Raw genomic sequence first — 19,290 nt, 5'->3', positions numbered from 1 at the left:
TTACTATTTCGGTTCTTTATCAATTGTTGGCTTTCCAATGTTTGGCTGTGAGCGTTCCTGAAAATGGTAGATCCCGAAAGGTGCTTCGGTCACTTGCAATTTTGAACATTTTGTGTTCATTTTTTATCGATTGCATGACGTTTATATATTGCCTTTTAAAATTGATTTCAGTTTAAAGTATTGATACGGAAGGGTGTTTATCATTGTAAATACACAATTTTTCACAGAGTTCAGTTTGATTATGATATTTATTATATTCATTGCTTTTTTCCACCTGCATCATATGTTTTCCAGAACGAGATTTCATTGAGACTGAAACGTCAAAAGAATACATCCATAATGTTCAGCGACAACTAGTACATCAGTACATAGGCTGAAAAATAATGATTAAAGTATTGCTTTTTTATGATATAAATGTATTCAGCTTTTACAAAACCAGAACGATTAGTGAATTGTAAACGTTCACTTTATTTGGCCTTTCTAATCATAATTCACCTATTTTTTTGGCCTTTTTTACTTTATTTGATCCGAGCGCAACTGAAGAGTCATTGGTTGACGAACGCGCGTCTGGCGCAAATACAAAGTTTACATCTCGGGTTCTATGATTAATAGAAGATGTTGTATGATTGTCAATGAGACAACTCTCAACAAGAGACCAAAATGACATAGAAATTAACAAAATATAGGTCAGCGTACGGACTTTAACAATGAGCAAAGCTCAAACCGTCAGCTATAGTAGGCCCCAAAATAACAATGTAAAACAATTCAAACGAGAAAACTAACGTCCTAATTTATGTACAAAAAATGAACGAAAAACAAATATGTAATACACAAAAAGACGACAACCACTAAATTACAGGCTCCTACCTTGTAGTGCTGCAACTGACCTCGAAAAAGACGCTTAGTTAACGAGTTTTATGTTCGGCTGCAAATTGTTTTAAATGATAGAATAATATCTATATTTTAATGTCCGTCTAGTCGTAAAAAGTTTCTATGGTCACATTTTTGTATTTCAGCCCTTTAACGGTTTTCTATAGTCACCTTAAAATCCAAATCTAAAGTGGTTTTTTTTTTAATTTCCCGCTATTTTCGTAAATATTTTCGATGCACATATCATCAAGGATCATCGGAATGATAAAGACATAAATATAATACCATCCCCGAGTAAAGTTGGCTGTTTTTAGATGGAAATTTAACGCGGTTTTCTTTAAAAACGAGAAATAATATGATTCAAAAACAGTGTTTGACATTTGAGAGGACAAAATATATTATTGCGATCGTGCATGCAAATTTTGTTGGGCAAATTCCAAACAATTTTGTTAAAAAAAAACTCAAAAATAAAATCATCATTTGTTCCTTTCTTAATGACGGAAATTTCCTATCCGCCAATAAGCGCCACCATTTTTTTTTTCTTAACAATGAATTTGATAGTTTCGATGTTATTATGTACATTTTCTAGGATAAGTTAATACTTTTTGAGTGATTTGAATATATATAGTAGTTCTTCTGTGTATTTTCTGTAAATAAAAGTTAACCAAATCCTTCGGATAAGATGTTTTTCCGGATAATAACTAGTTCATATTGTGGGGGAAAATACATTGTATATCAATTTTCAACCTCAGAGCAATTACTATGCATACAAGCGGTCAGGGAAAAATGCCATTGAAATTTCGCAGAGATTTGGTGTGTGACAAGGTTATAACAAAATGTCAGCATGACGAACGTTTATTTAAGATACACAGGTTACTAAATTTCAAATCTTTATGAAATGTCACACCAGAAGGTTTCTTGCTTTATAATAAATTTGCTGGCTCTACAGTATTCAAATTTGATTATAGAAAATACTTGCCCATAAGTCTATAAAACGAGCGAGATTCTATATTACCGACAGTGAGACACTGTTTCACCAGATACTACACTATATTGACGAAGGCAACCCTATTTACCCGTATGACTTTCAATAATGAATAAAACCCATGCCATACCACAGAAAATAAAATATTAAAGACTCGAGTAAAACAAAATATGGAGTTATTAAAACGTTTTACAAAACAGTCAACCTCAAATCAACGATTAAAATCATATCAATAAAGGTCCCAGCGTGCTAACCTATACACATTTTGGTATTACTTTATCCCCCTTTTATGTGAAAAGAAATAAGTTTTTTATACCAAATTTAAAAACAAAAATATACAGTGAAAAATGCCTTAAACATTAACATTTAATAAAAAATATATGATAATTAAACAATTGTTACACAAATTAAAAGGCTATTTATGTCAAGAAGATATTCCAAATGTTTGTTTTTTTCCGCTTTTTTTACCTTATGAATCAAAAACGGTTTTTATGACTTTCGAAAATGTAGAAATATCGAGTAAACCGAAGTACATGTCTAAAATTTCAACCCAATTTATCTCTATAAAAGATGGACGAAAGAAACCAGATGCACATTCAATCTCATAAAATTAAGGAATAATAGTACTGTAGTTGAAGATTTGCCACCGTCAATTGTAGATTTGATGGTCGCAAATGTAGTTTTACTGGCGACGCGTTGCGGACACAGTAAAACGGATATTTGAGACCGTCAAATCAAAATTGACGGTGGCAACTCTTCAACTACAGTACTGTCATTCCGATTCTAATGCATGACAAAAAGAAATGATACGATTAAACTTGATAAAATGTCTAAATTTGACAAATAAAAAAAATCCGCGAAACTTTATAAATCATTTTGGCGCAAAGACGTCATAGATAAACGTGACGTCATACAAATGAAAACTTACAAACTTGAGGTTATTACATTACCTGTACGATTCAAATTCGGATAAAATTACATTGAAACGGCGAATTCGAGGTAGGTGTTGTTTTATTTTCGATTTTATAGCAGTAATCGAACATTTGTTGATTAGATCAATTCAAAATGGCGGGTTCCTCCATAGTTACGCCTGGTCAACTGTGGATTTGACAGCAACTTTTAACCAATGATAAAAAATGTTACATACAAATTGCATTAGAATAATAAACTGACAACGCCATGGCTAAATAAAAAGACAAACAGAAAAACAATAGTATACAAGACACAACATAGAAAACAAAAGCCTAGGCGATACGAACCCCACCAAAAGTTTGGATGGTCTCAGGTGCTCCGGACGTGTAAGCAGATTCTGCTCCAGATGTGGCACACGTCGTGTTGCTCATGGTATTACATACCCGGTAATAGTCTAATGCGGTAGGCAACATTAGGGGAAAGGGACGGGGTTACACCATTAGGAACATATCCGATATCATCTGTGAAACGAATGTTTGGACCACACAGTAAATCAAAAACAAAGTCAAGTATGCGTATCAAATCAGTTCTTTAATTTCGTTGTATACGATACGATTCTCTGCAAATACATAAATTATAAATCATAAATAACAGTGAAACTAAATTCCGTTATCCATAAAAATAATATACAGCGCATAAATTACTTCTCAATCATAAAAATATAAAGAAACATGTTTCCTGATAAAAGTACAAAGTTTGCACAAATGATTAAATCAATATATTTCATTTACGGAACATTGTTACAATTCTTGCTAAAGAAATGAATGATAAAGTCGGATTAAATATATTCTTACCGATTATGCTCTCTTATAAAAAACATCTTGTGTGTCCAAATAAAATCCAAATAATAAACTGCCGTAAACAAATTGAAATAACATTCATAGGAAAACATAACGTCATAAAGACGGACGGCAAATACAGCAAATATATTTAGCGCCGTAAACGTCAATTATTACAAAGAAAAAATAGCTTTTACAAAAAGCTTACATATAGATTAAAAAGTGACAGCCAAGTGACGATCTATACACTATTAGTGCTTATATATAAATGTATCTTCTATTAAATATTAAAAATAAGAATATAAACAAATATAATTCTTACAACGAATATTTCAAAACGGTCAACCAAATCGTGATAGCGTCCGTAAACTATACGAAGGGATGATTGACCATTTGGAACACTTGGTTTAATAGTTTCCCTGTGAGCAGCAATTCTCTATCACGGAATTGAAAGTTTTTTTTCGACCGACCCTCATTGTCAATTTTTAGATATAAGTCGAGATATGGGCAGACTTAACTGTATCTGTTGTATCCGTTATCTCTAATTCGATGGGATAGATGCATTCAACGTAGTCACCCAAATTTTGAATGCCTGGTTTAGTGAGACAAGATCCTCTATATAGCGGAAAGTTAAGTTAAAGGATATTGCTAACTTCGTTTTTGTTTTTTATCTTACTTAGAAGTTTTTATATGACGTAAGCCCCATTAGAATAAAGAAACAAGTCGACAGGGGCACAGTTGATTTCTAAGGGAATGCAGATAGTTTGTTGAACAACACGTTCTACAAACGTTACAAATATGTTGTCAATCAAGACATCAAGCATCTTGACCAAGAGTTCCAAATGGTGAAGTTGAAATCATCCCTTCGTAAATTTTACGGACGCCATCTGGCGTTGGTTGACCGTTATGGAATAACCGTTTCACAAATGATATCGGATATGTTCCTTACGTCGTACCTACAATCCCCTTCCCTTTCATGAATGTGACCTACCGAATTAGACTATTTACCGGATTTGTTATCACATCAGCAACACGACGGGTGCCACATGTGGCGCAGGATCTGCTTACCCTTCCGGAGCACCTGATATCACCCCTAGTTTTTTGGGGGGTTCGTGTTGTTTATTCTTTAGTTTTCTGTGTTGTGTCATGTGTGCTGTTTTTTGTTTGTCTTTTTCATTTTTAGCCATGGCGTTGTCAGTTTGTTTTAGATTTATAAGTTTGACTGTCCCTTTGGTATCTTTCGTCCCTCTTTGATAATGTCAGTTTCAGAAATATGTTTGTTTGAATCAGAGATATATTTTACAAAGTAAAGACAAGCTACTTGTATCTACATTGACCATTCTTTTTATGAAACAAAGCAAATCCAACTCTTTCAAGTATTTTTTAAGTATCAAATAAAGCTACATTCTTAATTACATATTTGAATTTTCAAAATGAGAAATAGCTAGTACTCAAAACAATGCAAAATTTCATAAAAAAACAACTGTCAAATCAAAACTGTTTTGCATGCCCTTAACGGCAACACAGTACTGCTTCAGATGAGCCTTAACTATGAATTGATGAGCAAAGAAAAAAACAAAATATGTGAACATTTAAAACCAAGATAGGCGACAGTAACGACCAATGAACAAATAAAAAAAGAGACCAACAGTTAAGCCAAACATAGACAAAGTATAAGAGTCATGCATTAAGAGAAACATTCCTTATAATTATATAACTTTCAACAGATTCCAAATTACATAATTACCTGAAATTTAGAGATATATATTCATATATTTGATTTGCATGACAATACCAAAGTACCTGTCACACTCGACCTAGTGTTAGTTTTGGTGCTCGGTGTTGACATGAATATAATATATTTACTGTTTTCACATGTTTCAAACGTTTTTCGAAAATCTACAGATGCTCTTAAAGTTTGTACTTTATTAACCTGGTTCCTTTGATAATTATAAACTTAAACTGATGCAATAGACTGTACTTGATACGTGCTTCTTTATTTAATGTCTAATTAGTGATGTTCGCGGCAAACTATTCAAAAGCTGATCACAGGTAACGGGATTAAAAACGAAACTAGAGGCAATTAAAAGTCAATCACCTTGGTATATGTGCATGATTCAACAAAGGACACTGCGGAATAGAATAAAATGCTTTAAAAGAATCTGGTTTGCTGAAGTTGTATTGTTGATAATTTAAACTGTTTAGTTTAGTTATGTATTTCATTGGATTTTTCCAAAAACACAAAATATCTTCATTTAAAGACAATTACTTCAATTAAAATTCACAGTCACAGTCTTCTTACTATGCAGACCTATTTGTAGAACTTGGCTGGTTGATCATTTTTGCAACTGAGGTTCTCTCTATCTGTTATAACTTTTAAGAGTAAAGGCAAAAATGTCAGTTATCTTTGTAGCAGGCGACATTGGACGCATTTTATAAACAGAATACCATAATGATGATCGTGGTCAAGTTTTGATAAATTGAGTGCAGTGGTTTCAGGAAGTTGTTTTTTGTAACAGTTAACAAACTGTGGACGACGTACAACGAATTCTTAGTGAAAAAAATCACTCGGCCCTTTTGGTCATGTGAGCATACAAACTCCTGGACGGGATATATTTTGGAAATTTCCAAAAATTTAATTGTAAAGACAGTTGCAATAAACACTATTCTCGTTTTTTCAAACATATATTTTATATTATCAAATTATTGGATACCGACTAATGCTCTAGAATAAACAATAGTAAATGCAAAATCAGTATAAACGTTGGTGAGCTAGAAAAAAAGAAGACTTAAATACAATACCTAGACACACGAGGAAGATAAATTCCTTTACTTGAAAATATTTCCAAATTTATACCTACCTATTTCAGTAAACACAATAATAATTTTTTAATGAACACTTGTTGGAATATCGTCCTTTTTTTAACAGGCTGCATTACAAGAGAAGAGTGAAATACTCGTGGTATATGTGGACCATTACATGTGGCCTATTGTTTGAACGGACATTGTAAATGCGAGTTCAATTAGACTTTATTCAATAAAGTTTTTACTACTTTAAACAAAAGTAAACAAAAAGCAGTAAACAGTATTAGTATTCTCATTTTATACCTGAAATACTGATTTCTAAATTATTGTATTTTTCGGAAGTTAGTAGTACAACAAAAAGATACATGCATACATTTAGCGGTAGTTATAACACTACTACTTTTATACAGTGATGATTGGGGACACATATTATTAAAAATCTAAAACCTTTTGCAAAGAATCAAATGTAAAACAAAGGGCCAAACAAATCAAAAGAATTAGAGTTATTCATTTTGAGGAATACTTCTGAAGACTTCTCCTTTTTAAGAGGCATACGATAGTGTGAAAAAGTCAACAACAAAAAAATAGGTGCAAGTTTAAAAAACTGAAATGCATGCAGTTTTATAGCAGAAATAAACAGTTTTCAAAAAATGATACGAGTAGAAAAATGTTGATATCATTTCTTTCTTGTGTTTACAATTTGAGGAACAAAACTTGTGACTGTTAAAATGTTAACCTTTCATAATTAGTTCAGTTAAAAAAGACACCAATCCGTTGATTTGTATGTTAAAATTATTCTGCTGTAGTCAACCAAAACAATACCAAACATTTTCAAAATAGAAATAATGTGTATACAATTTAGTCCAACAACGTTGGTTTTGCTAACTCCTTTTTCTTTGATATCTTGGGAAATCGTTTGCACCGCCCCAAGTGCCTTTGATAACTATGCAAACTCTTTTGATACAAAATTAAATATATATATATATATATATATATATATATAAGTCTGAAAATTACACCATATATATATATATGTATTCTATTCGTCTAAACATCAACCCAACAATGTATTCTAGTATATCAGTGGCTCAATCTGAACATGAAACACGAAAGAAAATATTTACTATCGACTAGTTTAAGAAAATAATGTTAAATAACTCATGAAATTCTCCTCAATGAAATTGCAGGTAAAAAGCGGTAAACTTAAAATCAAGTTCATGTTATTTTATCTGGAAATATATCTAAGTTTAAAGATTTTGCAAGCTGGTTTGGAGATTCGTCTTTGATATTAGTGGCATATATGTCTCCTCCTTTTTCATATAAATACTTCGTCGTATCATATCTCTTATTTTGTAGGGCAACTAATAACGGTGTTGACCCTTCAGAATCACATAAATCAATTATAGCACCATGTTCAACTAAAGATTCCACACACAATATGTGACCCCGTTTCGAATCAGCCAAAAGAGCCGATATTTTCCCTTCTTCTTCATTCTTTTGCTTGTTAACATCAGCTTTTCCTTTTATCAAAGCAATAACTGTCTCTATATGGCCATCCTGTGCTGCCAAAATTATTGGTGTTGTACCATGATCACAACAAAGTTTAGGATCACCTTTGTGTTTAAGGAGATTTTTAATTACCTCTGTGTGACCTCTATCAGCCGCTAGTAGCATTGGAGAGCCGCCATGGTCCCTTACCAGATTTGGATCTGCACCATGCTGTAGCATATATTAACAACTTCTGGGTGATTTTGTCTTGCTGCATATTATAACGGTGGAAAACCGGAGTAGTATTCTCCTATTTTATCATGAAACCTTAGTTCTAATTGTGCTTTCAGGTTTATATCCACGCCAACATTTATAAGATATTTAACGATTTCAATGTGTCCATATCCTGCAGTAAAATGCAGAGGCGTTGTATGACCTGGTAGACTTTTTAAAAAAAAACTAAGTTTATCTTTAGTTTTCGAATGAACTGCTATTAATATTTCATAGAGTCCTAGTCGGCAAAGCCAGTGAATTGGCGTAGATTTCAGAATTGCGTAATCCAATGCAAATTTGGTATATTCTCGAATTTCTTTCAGTTGCATGTTTTCTATTTCTGGTGCAAGCGACATGATATCAAATAGTTCTGAAGTTTCCAATGCCATTAAAGCTTTTAGAAATGTTTTTTCGAAATGTTCATCTTTAAAGCAAGGATTCAAAAACACGTTACCGGATTCTCCCTTTTTAAGCTCCCGTATAAATCGTTTTGCTAATATACCTTGATACTTAGGTTGGACTATTATTTGAACACTATCAACATCAGATGTGTCAGCCTTGGTTCGCACGTATTCTCTTATAATTAACAAACTGCTGTATTCGAGTAACATTAGAATATTATCGATTCCATAAGTATGAGCCAAAGCACGTGTTATGCTATCATGTGTAATTTTGTATACTGGACGATTGTTAATAAAATCCGCTCTTCAATTTCGAAAAACAGTTGTTCTCTTCCACATTGATGTTACAAGATTTCAAAATATTCAGAATCTTTTTTGTGTCCATCATATCAGGATCTGGTAAATCGACATCTTCGCAGAAAGTGAAATCATTTACATCAAAAACATTATCAAACATAAATGCTAACACAAGACAGCAATAATGATAAGGTTCCGATTTCATAAATTCTTTTACGTGTTCTATAAGTAATACACAAGGATCTACTCTAATGTGGCTAACAAGGTAAGGATTTGTCGATAAAAAATGACAAAAAAGAGGGCAACCGGGATGATATTTATTATTTGCGATAGCTTCTTTAATTTGAAAGTCTAATGTTTTTTCCTGTAAACCTGATATTCCAAAATTTCCTTCCTTTCCTGAACTGATAACCGATTTTCTTCAGACGAAAGATCAATTACTTTTGTATTAAAAATGGTCTCTTTAATCCGCATGTTATGTTTTTGAAACATTGGTTTTCTAATTGTGGCAATAATTTTGATATGACCTACATGTAGACAACCACGAAGTTTTCTTAAAAGCTGAACCCATCCAACTAAAGAAGGTTCATTCAAACATTGTGTTCCTACCGGATCGTCGATAACTAAAAATTGATGCTTCTCCAAATCTATGGAATTTATTAATTCGTTCGAATCGTCAATTACTAAAACGTCGTACAAAGGTATTTTTCTTCTGTATTCAAGAGCTGCATGTATTGCAGTCAGCGTTTTTCCTTCCCCGGATGCTCCAATTAGGGTTACACAATCATGTTTGTCAAGACTTTGTTTGACAAGATCGAAAAACTTGTCTCAAAATAAATATTCTTGTCTCTCTTTTCCCATACATCTACAGGTTTCTGGATAAATTCTGAAAAGAAAAGTTTCAAAAAGAAATATCACAAAAAAACTGAACTCCGAGGAATATTCAAAAAGGAAAGTCCCTAATCAAAAGGTAAAATCAACAAATAAAACACATCGAACGAATGGACAATAACTGTCATATTCCTTATTGTGCAACATAATTGAGATAAAGGAAATTGATGAACTACACTGAAAGTAATAAAATAAGTTCGAACAAACGATTAATTTTGGGACAAGAAAATCACCACCCTGTTTATCATGGGTGTTATGACAGAACGACGCTTAAATCATGCTAAAAAGCAAAATAATGAAAATGAAATATTAAGCAATGTAATGTTCATCATTATTTAAAATTGACAGAACAGTAGTACGGACTTCAAAAACATTCAACCAGTACAATTTCAGTTGTCTGATTGTTAATAATTGCGTATTTAAGATTAACATTTCTTTTTTTTTTATTCATCCAGACATACAATTAGGTTAGACAGACGCACCTCTCTCCCACATAAGACTTATCAGTGTTACACGAATCAAAACAGTAAAACAGTCAATACGCCAAATTTCAACACGATGCAGAGTAGCATTGAAAATTCGCAACTAAACTTTAACAGCGTTACAACATACGAGATAAGAGGGGAACGAAGCAAAATACAAATCTCTGTAAAATGAGAAAAACAACACACAAAGTACTGATTTAAGAGAACTCGTTGTTAATGAAATCTGCTGTCAAGCATATATTGTTTTGTTGTGAGTAATTTTAAAAACAAATTATGATAGTATCAACTAGAAAATCACAAATCAATGCAATGTACAATACAGGTCATCTAAATGAAACTAAATACATATTCATTAATTGGAATAGGATCCCAGTTAGGGCAACCAGTCCGGTACCCACGAATGTATTTCTTAAAAAAAATATATAACTTTTGTTATAAATTGTGTAGTGTTATTATTTCACTAGTTCTGTAACTGAATGTAGATTTATTTGAAAGGGTAGGCTTTCTAGTTTGAATTTCTGTAAAAATTCTGATTGATTTAAATGTAATCTGGCGTCAGTACATACAGTAAATATGTATTTACTATGATTTCCAATGCGTTCCAATGGGGCAAATAATTGGGTCCCCGTTCCATATTCGTAGACAACAAAAACCAAAGGACCCAATTAATTGCCCCATTGGAACGCATTGAAAATCATAGTAAATACATTGGGTCCTGTTCAATAAATAATTTTGATAGCCACCTTGGGACTTCTGGTTCATGTTAGGCATTCATTTTGAAGTGTCTAATTACAATCTCAGTGCCTCATGACCGGCATTCCGTTGCAAAATTTTGTTTTTATTGACAACAGGGTCAGTCTGTCCCGGGTACCGGACTGGTTGCCCTAACTGGGATCCTATTCCATATAATCCCTAGTGTAAACAGTGTATAACTTGCATGTTTTATTTGATACAATTTCCCAATTTATTTCTTGATATTAAATGCATGAAATATTAAGTAGGGGGATGTTGCATGTATTACATGTTAAAACATTTGGGTGCTGAATAGTGATTTGGTCCAGTTCAAGAAGGTCAAATTTTATCACGTCTGAAGCTGTCAAACTGAATTTTACGCCCCCTTAACACAGAATTGTCAGTATTTTGAGTTAGAGCTGGTAGAAATTTCTAAAATTTTTATATTATTTGTCTCACTGGTAGTACACTACACTGTAAAAATCTTTTTAAGAAAGAGCAGGTGAAATTTTTTATATTTGAATTTATTGTCTAAAAGAAATGCACTATGAAATAACTGTGTTCTCGGGACACTTGTAAAATATCAACTTTTGCAATATTCATTTTTTATAAGAGCGGAGGAGGATGAAGATAAACCAGAAATATGATATTAAACGAAATGATAATTAAGTATAATATTGTGTGTAATTCTTGCAAAACACGAAATCAATCATCGATAAATGTGGGTTTTTTTCAATTCACAAAAAAAGGATACCAAAACAAATACGAAAAACTTCATAATGTAAACATATGTATCACCTGGTCTACCTCATCATGAATTTCCATAAATAATAATCGTCTTTCATTAGTTTAAATTTAGTCGATTCTCAAAAGGATCAAAACTTATGTAAAAAGAACTTACTCTGTTGTGTTGTTTCTGTCACGCTGCTTTGTGAAGTCTGTCGAAGAAATTTATCTAGAAAAAGATATTACGAAAAATTTCATTTTCATAGAAAAAAAGCTGTTTAGATTTTTATAATGAATCATAAAACTTTGAAAGCAACAATGATCTTTAAGGAAAATTCAACATAGAACCGAAACTAAATTAAATATATCTTTAAAATGTATTGCATTGACCTACTCATATCAGTCGTTGTATAACTAAAATCAAACTGTTTTGGGGAGATACATATTAATGTTTTATCATTTACGTATAGCAAATAATGATATTATTGTACCCGATGATAAAACTAATTTGTATATATTTTTATTCAGCCGTGTGAAATGACCTTTGTTATCAACTGCTTCCTGTTTATATCAACTGCTTCCGTTTTAAATCAATTGTTTCTGGTTATTATCGCATGCTTTTTTGTAACGTTATTGCATGACATTTCGACGTCACTCGGCAAATTATGAAAAAAAAACCTCAATGGTACGTTTGTTGTGTGTAAAACGAAACAAAGTTGGATACAAAAAAAAATTTTGAATCAGGGAAATATATAATGATTTAAAAGTGCTAAACAAATATAACAAATGTTTTAAAAATTGTTTTTGTCTGCTGGTCTTCTGCTTGAGTATATGAAAAAATCATATAACATGGCATTTTTCATATCAGACCACTTATCAGCCCATGGTCAAAAGCATCCCTCGAGTCTACCGGCTCACGTGCTGATAAGGGGTCTAATATAATCAATATATCAATCGATTTAATTGGAATTGTAAAATTTTACATTTCAACCTAAATAAATAAATGGTTACAAAATATGTAAAATGAAAATCAATCAAGATGCCCCGAACGAGTCGCCAGCTTATGTCTGACAAATGATACATCTTGTGCTGTTGCTAATTCATTGGGGACAGCAAAAAGTTCAAAAAGATGTGAGATGGTTGGGTATATATTCTGTGTTTAGATAAAAATATTAACATTAATTTGGTGATTGTTTCTTGTTTAACATGCAGTGAACATTATTTCATGTATATTCAGGACGATACATTTTACTCATATAATAAAATGGAATGTTTGAAACAGCTGGGGTAACGGGATGAAAATTCTGGTGTCAGATGACAATACTATGGAAAAAAACAATTTTGAAAAGCATGCAAGCAGCCTTCAACCTCTCAAAGAGTTGTTCTTATGGTTCTGCAACTTAGATATAGTGTGCCACTCATTTCAAACGAGGCATTGGATTAAACTCCCACGCAACTGAACGAATATCTAATTGATACTTATAAATAAATCATATGTCTTGACTTAAATGACTATAACAGTACACATCCTACTAGCTAACTGACTGAGTGTAAGGACATTATGGCATGCCTTTGCATGCATGACAGATTGTCGGATAGTAAGTGTGCAAACTACATTAGTTTGTTTGATAGCATTATAAGGCTAATATTTATTTGAATTGATCGATACCAAATTTAGTCTTTATGAGAGTTTAAAAATGTGTCTTGGTATTTCTCTTGTAAGATATAAATCGTTACATGTGTTAGTTGAGGAATTTTACAGTGGTCGACTATTTTTAGATCATTCAACATGTTCATGGTAACAACTAAAGCTACAAATAGTTTTCAAACGTACCAGGATTATAATTTAGTACGCCAGACGCGCGTTTCGTCTACATAAGACTCCTCATTGACGCTCATATCAAAATATTTATAAACCCAAACAAGAACAAAGTTGAAGAGCAGTGAGGATCAAAAATTCAAAAAAGTTGTGCCAAATAAGGCTAACAAAAACGGTTAAACTAAAAAAAATAGTTAACACGAAAAAAAGAGAAATATTTGTTAAGCATCACTTGATACCTTAGATTTATGTTTAAAAATGGTTTGATAGAACTGTACGATTCTTACCAATTAAGTCATATTCAGATGAATTTTTTATTTATTACTACAACAAAAATACTTACAGGTTTTAAACTTACTTTCATTTTCTAATCTTAATCCTTTATTTATTTCTTCCGCTGTATTTTTTTCTTCTGAAATAAATGGCTAGATAATGTTAGTCGCAATGTTAAGAGCTACATGTAAGTGCATAAATGGAATACATTTTGACAATAAATCATCAAATAAACAGTGATTATGGACCAGCATACATAATATGCATGATTCATTCGTTTTGCCTAGATCAAACCAAATGAAATGTCAAATCAATTCAATATTCCTTCTTACAGCTAGATTGGTAAAATCCTTACAGACGGAACGTCCGCAAGCAATATAGTGACCAAATGGCAGATACTATAGTACATATGACTTGTACTTTATCTTGGATAGAGTTTTCAGTAGTGGTCGTATCAAATCTGTTGGAATGTAAAATATATCAGATAGCGGAAGAAATAGAATGATTAGTTCTATGTAAAACTTACTCTCCACGTTCAATAAGTGTTCCTCTTTCATTGCTTCTTCCACCTCAATATTTACTTTTGAAATGAAAACAAAAACAATACTTTCGATACTATTTCAAAATATCGTGAGTTGATGTTGTGTTAATATTTCTTTCTGACTTTGTTTTGTTTCTTAATCTTTCAAATTGATAGATTTTAGTGATTTTCTTGTAATATTAACGAACATGACGAACATGTATCTATTTAAGTTGCTTATTTGAAAATTGTCTATTCTTACCTTTTGCTGGTAATGATTTTTCCGATTGCCGGACATTTCGTTTGATATCTACAAAACATTTTAGTGTTATATTTAACATTGCCATAACAGAGGAGATTTAGCTAGCCGTTAAACTAAGTTCAACTCACCATTTTTTCTTAAAATGTTTTGTACAAAGTCAGGAAATTTGCAGTTTCGTTTCTGTGTGTGTTACATTGTCGGTTTTGTTTTGTTGCACTTCAGTGTTTCTACTGTTTCGTTGTTTTCCTCTTATAGTTGATGCGTTTATTTTATTTTTATGCCCCACCTACGATATTAGAGGGGCATTATGTTTTCTGGTCCGTGCATCCGTTCGTCCGTCCGTCTGTCCCGCTTCAGGTTATAGTTTTTGGTCAAGGTAGTTTTTGATGAAGTTGAAGTCCAAACAACTTGAAACTCAGTAAACATGTCCCCTATGATATGATCTTTCTAATTTAAATTCCAATTTCATGGTCAACTAAACATAGAAAATGATAGTGAGAGTGGTGCATCCGTGTACTATGGACACATTCTTGTTTGTTTGTAACCCGGAATTGTTTTCTCTTATAGATTTAGGACTTTCGGATTTCTGTTTCCTTTATTTGTGGTAGAATTGTCTTTAAAAAAGTAAAATTCAGAAAACCATTGCTCTGTCTTTTTGACATTTAACCATAAAATTTTTTTTGGTTCTTTAAAAACTAAATCAAACTTAAAAAGGCAATAGTTTTGATGCAATACACTAGAACTTTGTAAATGACTGAAGAAATCACAAGTCGCCAATGTCACGAAAAGAAGTCTGGTAGAAAGAGCATTTACATTTGTATTGGTGGTACTGAAAACTATGTTGGAAAATAAGCATATTTAAGAAATGTATTGACACATGTATGAGTGGCCGTTCGTGTCATTGGCGGTATGAACATACCGTATGAAATTTTCAACGCGTTGGTTTTTACTTTCAACGCGTTGGTTTTTATTATCAACGTGTTGGTTTTTATTATCAACGCGTTGGTTTTTATTATCAACGCGTTGGTTTTTATTATCAACGCGTTGGTTTTTACTTTCAACGCGTTGGTTTTTACTTTCAACGCGTTGGTTTCAAACTCAACGCGTTGGTTTTCACTATCAACGCGTTGGTCTTCCTTTTCAACGCGTTGGTTCGTAATTCATACGGTATGAAAAACCAACGCGTTGGTTTTCAATTCGATACCGTAAGTTTTTCCACTTATGTCTACCAATCAACATCTTTGTAACAAACAAAAAAAGGCAATAGTTTTGATGCAATACACAGTATGAAAATCGAACGGTTTATAACAACCAAGATATTGTAAATACTCTTAATGTTCATTTTTCATCCGTAGCTGAAAAACTTATTGGAAATAATACTTCAGATATGGATTTTTCTATACTACAAAATTTTACTAGTGAAAAATTAAAGAAAACTGAAAATTTTCATTTAAAACTCATTACCATTGGAGAGGTGTGTTCTCAACTAAAACATCTTAATATTATTAAATCCGCAGGTTTAGATGGAATAGGTCCCAAATTTTTAAAGCTAAGTGCAGAATTAATATCCCCATCATTAACTTTTTTAATAAACAAATTAAAAGTATAACTTCAAATCGTTTTCCGCAAAAATTAAAACTTGCAAGAGTAACTGCTATACATAAATGAGGACCAAGAGATATTCCCTCAAATTATCGTCCAATTTCTATTTTGAATACCATATCTAAAATTTTCGAAATACATGTATGTACACAGTTATATATGAATTCCTTAACAATAAAAAAATTTTACATATCGCCCAGTCAGGTTTCAGACAAGGTCATTCCTGCCAAACAGCGCTAACTAAACTAATTGACGAATGGTTAAAATATTTAGATAATGGAGAAATAGTTGGTACAGTGTTTTTAGATTTCAGTAAGGCTTTTGACCTTATTAACCATGCCATACTTTTAGAAAAGTTAAAATTTTATCACATCGGAAAACATATAATAGATTGGATAAAATCATATTTGTCTGACAGACAACAAGAAGTCCAATACGATAACATTAAATCTGATAAATCGTTTGTAAAGTATGGAGTGCCTCAAGGTTCTATTTTAGGTCCGCTGTTATTTTTAATATATATAAATGATTTACCACTTCATGTTAAACAATCCAATATGGATTTATATGCTGATGATTCAACATTGCATTTTCGTGATAAAAACATTGAAAAAATAAACAGCATATTGCAAAATGATTTAAATGCTATACAATCTTGGTGTAACAATAACAGTATGAAAATCAATGCACAAAAAACTAAGTGTATGAAATTGGGTTCAAAACAAAAACTTAAACAACTATCAGAATTATGTATTACCGTCAACGAAATATGTATTGAGAATGTCCATTCTTTCAAATTACTTGGAATAGACATTGATGAAAATTTAAGCTGGGAAGATCATGTTGATCGTATATGTAAAATTATCTCATCTAAAGTATCACTTTTATATAAAATTAAAGTATATTTGCCAATACACACAAGGCAACTATTTTATAATGCATATATTATACCATATATAGACTATTGTAGTTCAGTTTGTGGAAATTTATTACAAAAAGATTCAGATAGAATCATAAAACTTCAAAAAAGAGTAGCAAGAATTATACTGGAATGCGATACTTCTATTCCATCTAATTTCATGTTTTCTTCTTTAAAATGGCTATCTTTTACTAAAAGAATAAAATACCAACAATCAATTCTAATGTATAAAATTGTAAATGGGCTAACACCTGATTACTTAGCAATACTAAATATTGATGATGTGCAACGCCACAACTTACGATCTGTCTCTAATAATGATCTTTTTGTTCCAAGACCAAATACAAATTTTTATAAAAAATCTTTTCCTTATTCTGCAACCAAAGTATGGAATAATTTACCACTCGAAATAAAAAAATGTCCTAATGTGGAATTATTCAAGAAACATAGTTATAATCATTTTCTTGAAAATTATATGCAAGTCAAATAATTTGTTTTCCTCTAACAAAACTATATCAAATATTGTCATTTATTACCCTAAAGTATATTTCAATGATTGAATTGTGTATTATACTAGTAATATATATTGTAATTTAATGTATGAATGTATGAATGTTAACTGTATGCATGTATTTTGTTTGAGGGCCTCAATGAAAATTATACTATTTCTAATTGAGTTACCCTATATAAATAAAGAATTTATTATTATTATTATTATTATAAAGTACAATCTTAACAACCGTTCGGACGAACTCCAGATTGTTGTTAAGTTTGGCGGGTATATTCTCCGTTTTTGAAGATACCTACTGACTTGCTACATGGACACACGTAGAGGAGACCGGGAGCGATTTTTAGATCGATTCAAAGAAATGGTGAATTATTGCAGCATGATTAGCACTTCGGATACAATGGACGATGATACATCAGAAAATGTTCGAGGAAGGTACACATGGTTGATATATATATATATATATATATTTTTTTTTAAATATATATCCAATTTATATATAGTAATTAAAAGTTTTTACACTAAATTTACAGTAGTATGAGATATTGGTAACTGGTTATTCATGTTATTGGAATCCGGGAATGAGGAATGAAAATCGAGGGCTAGAGCAGAGGGAATCAGTGGCAGGAACTGGGAGAAAGATGACTAAAAATTGGTTAATTAATACTTGACAAATAAAATGAAATAACAGGGGAACGGAATTCTTGAACTTGAATGTTTGGGAAGGGAAGTTAGAATTCAGAGGAAAGGAATCTATGACCCCCATGTCTACTACTCTAAACGAAAAATGTCGGGAAGCTGCACCCATGAAGTACATTAATTTATAAGAAATGTTTATAACATACACCATTTCTAGTCATCTACAAGATCAATGGTTATATTTAGAATACAAGAGGCTTCACGAAGTTTCTTGAACTCTCTTGATTTGAATATCAATAAAATCACTAAAGTTGATATGCAACAAAATATCTACGACGGTGCAGTTCGAATTTCAACTTGTTATACAAAAATATTTTTCAGATTACAGTTGTTGCGTCGAGATATTGAAAGAGCCAGTGGTGGACTGATAACCAATGAAGAATGTGCTGAATTTATTCCATTACTGGCTGACATGGAAAAAGAAGTTTCAGCTAGGTTTGAAGCTTGTAGATCTGGTATATATTAGTTTAGTTTGATAGATAAATGGGTTGAACCCACTTTCAATTTATGAATATACGCTACGAAACAAAAATGAATTTTAATATATAAACTCATAAAATTTAGCACTGGTGGATGTGCATAGAAAAAACACATTCATGCTAGTGTGTTTTCAGTCTTACACAACATGCACAAGACTTTGTGAAATTAATGACTTTAGTTGTGATTTTAAACGTATTTTCTAGCCATGAATATTTAATCATTTTAAGAAAACTAGATCACATTTCTTATTTCCGTATCTAACCCGGTGAAGTGGTATCTTTTTCATTATTAGTATGTGCCACTTTATGAAAATGATTGTTAGAAGAATCTCTATAAAAAGGGGAATGTATTCTAGGTTATAGACTGTCTGATGATTGTGTATATTAATATGTTAAAGTCGTCAGTTCAAAAATAAAAACAAAAACAAAAACAAACATGAAATATTCGGCAGCATATTTAAACATTAAATTATTATAGGTCTCGTCGGTTTAGCTATACCTGTTC

General features: G+C 31.8%; 1 pseudogene; it reads right to left on the bottom strand.

Moving 5' to 3' along the window:
* Positions 1-7,504: 7,504 nt before the first annotated feature.
* LOC139526163 (protein fem-1 homolog C-like) lies at positions 7,505-11,933 on the bottom strand (annotated as a pseudogene).
* Between the last annotated feature and the right edge of the window lie 7,357 nt (positions 11,934-19,290).

This window comes from Mytilus edulis, chromosome 6, assembly GCF_963676685.1.
Source record: "Mytilus edulis chromosome 6, xbMytEdul2.2, whole genome shotgun sequence".
NCBI classification, from domain to species: domain Eukaryota; kingdom Metazoa; phylum Mollusca; class Bivalvia; order Mytilida; family Mytilidae; genus Mytilus; species Mytilus edulis.
This window is presented reverse-complemented; position numbering and strand designations above follow the sequence as displayed.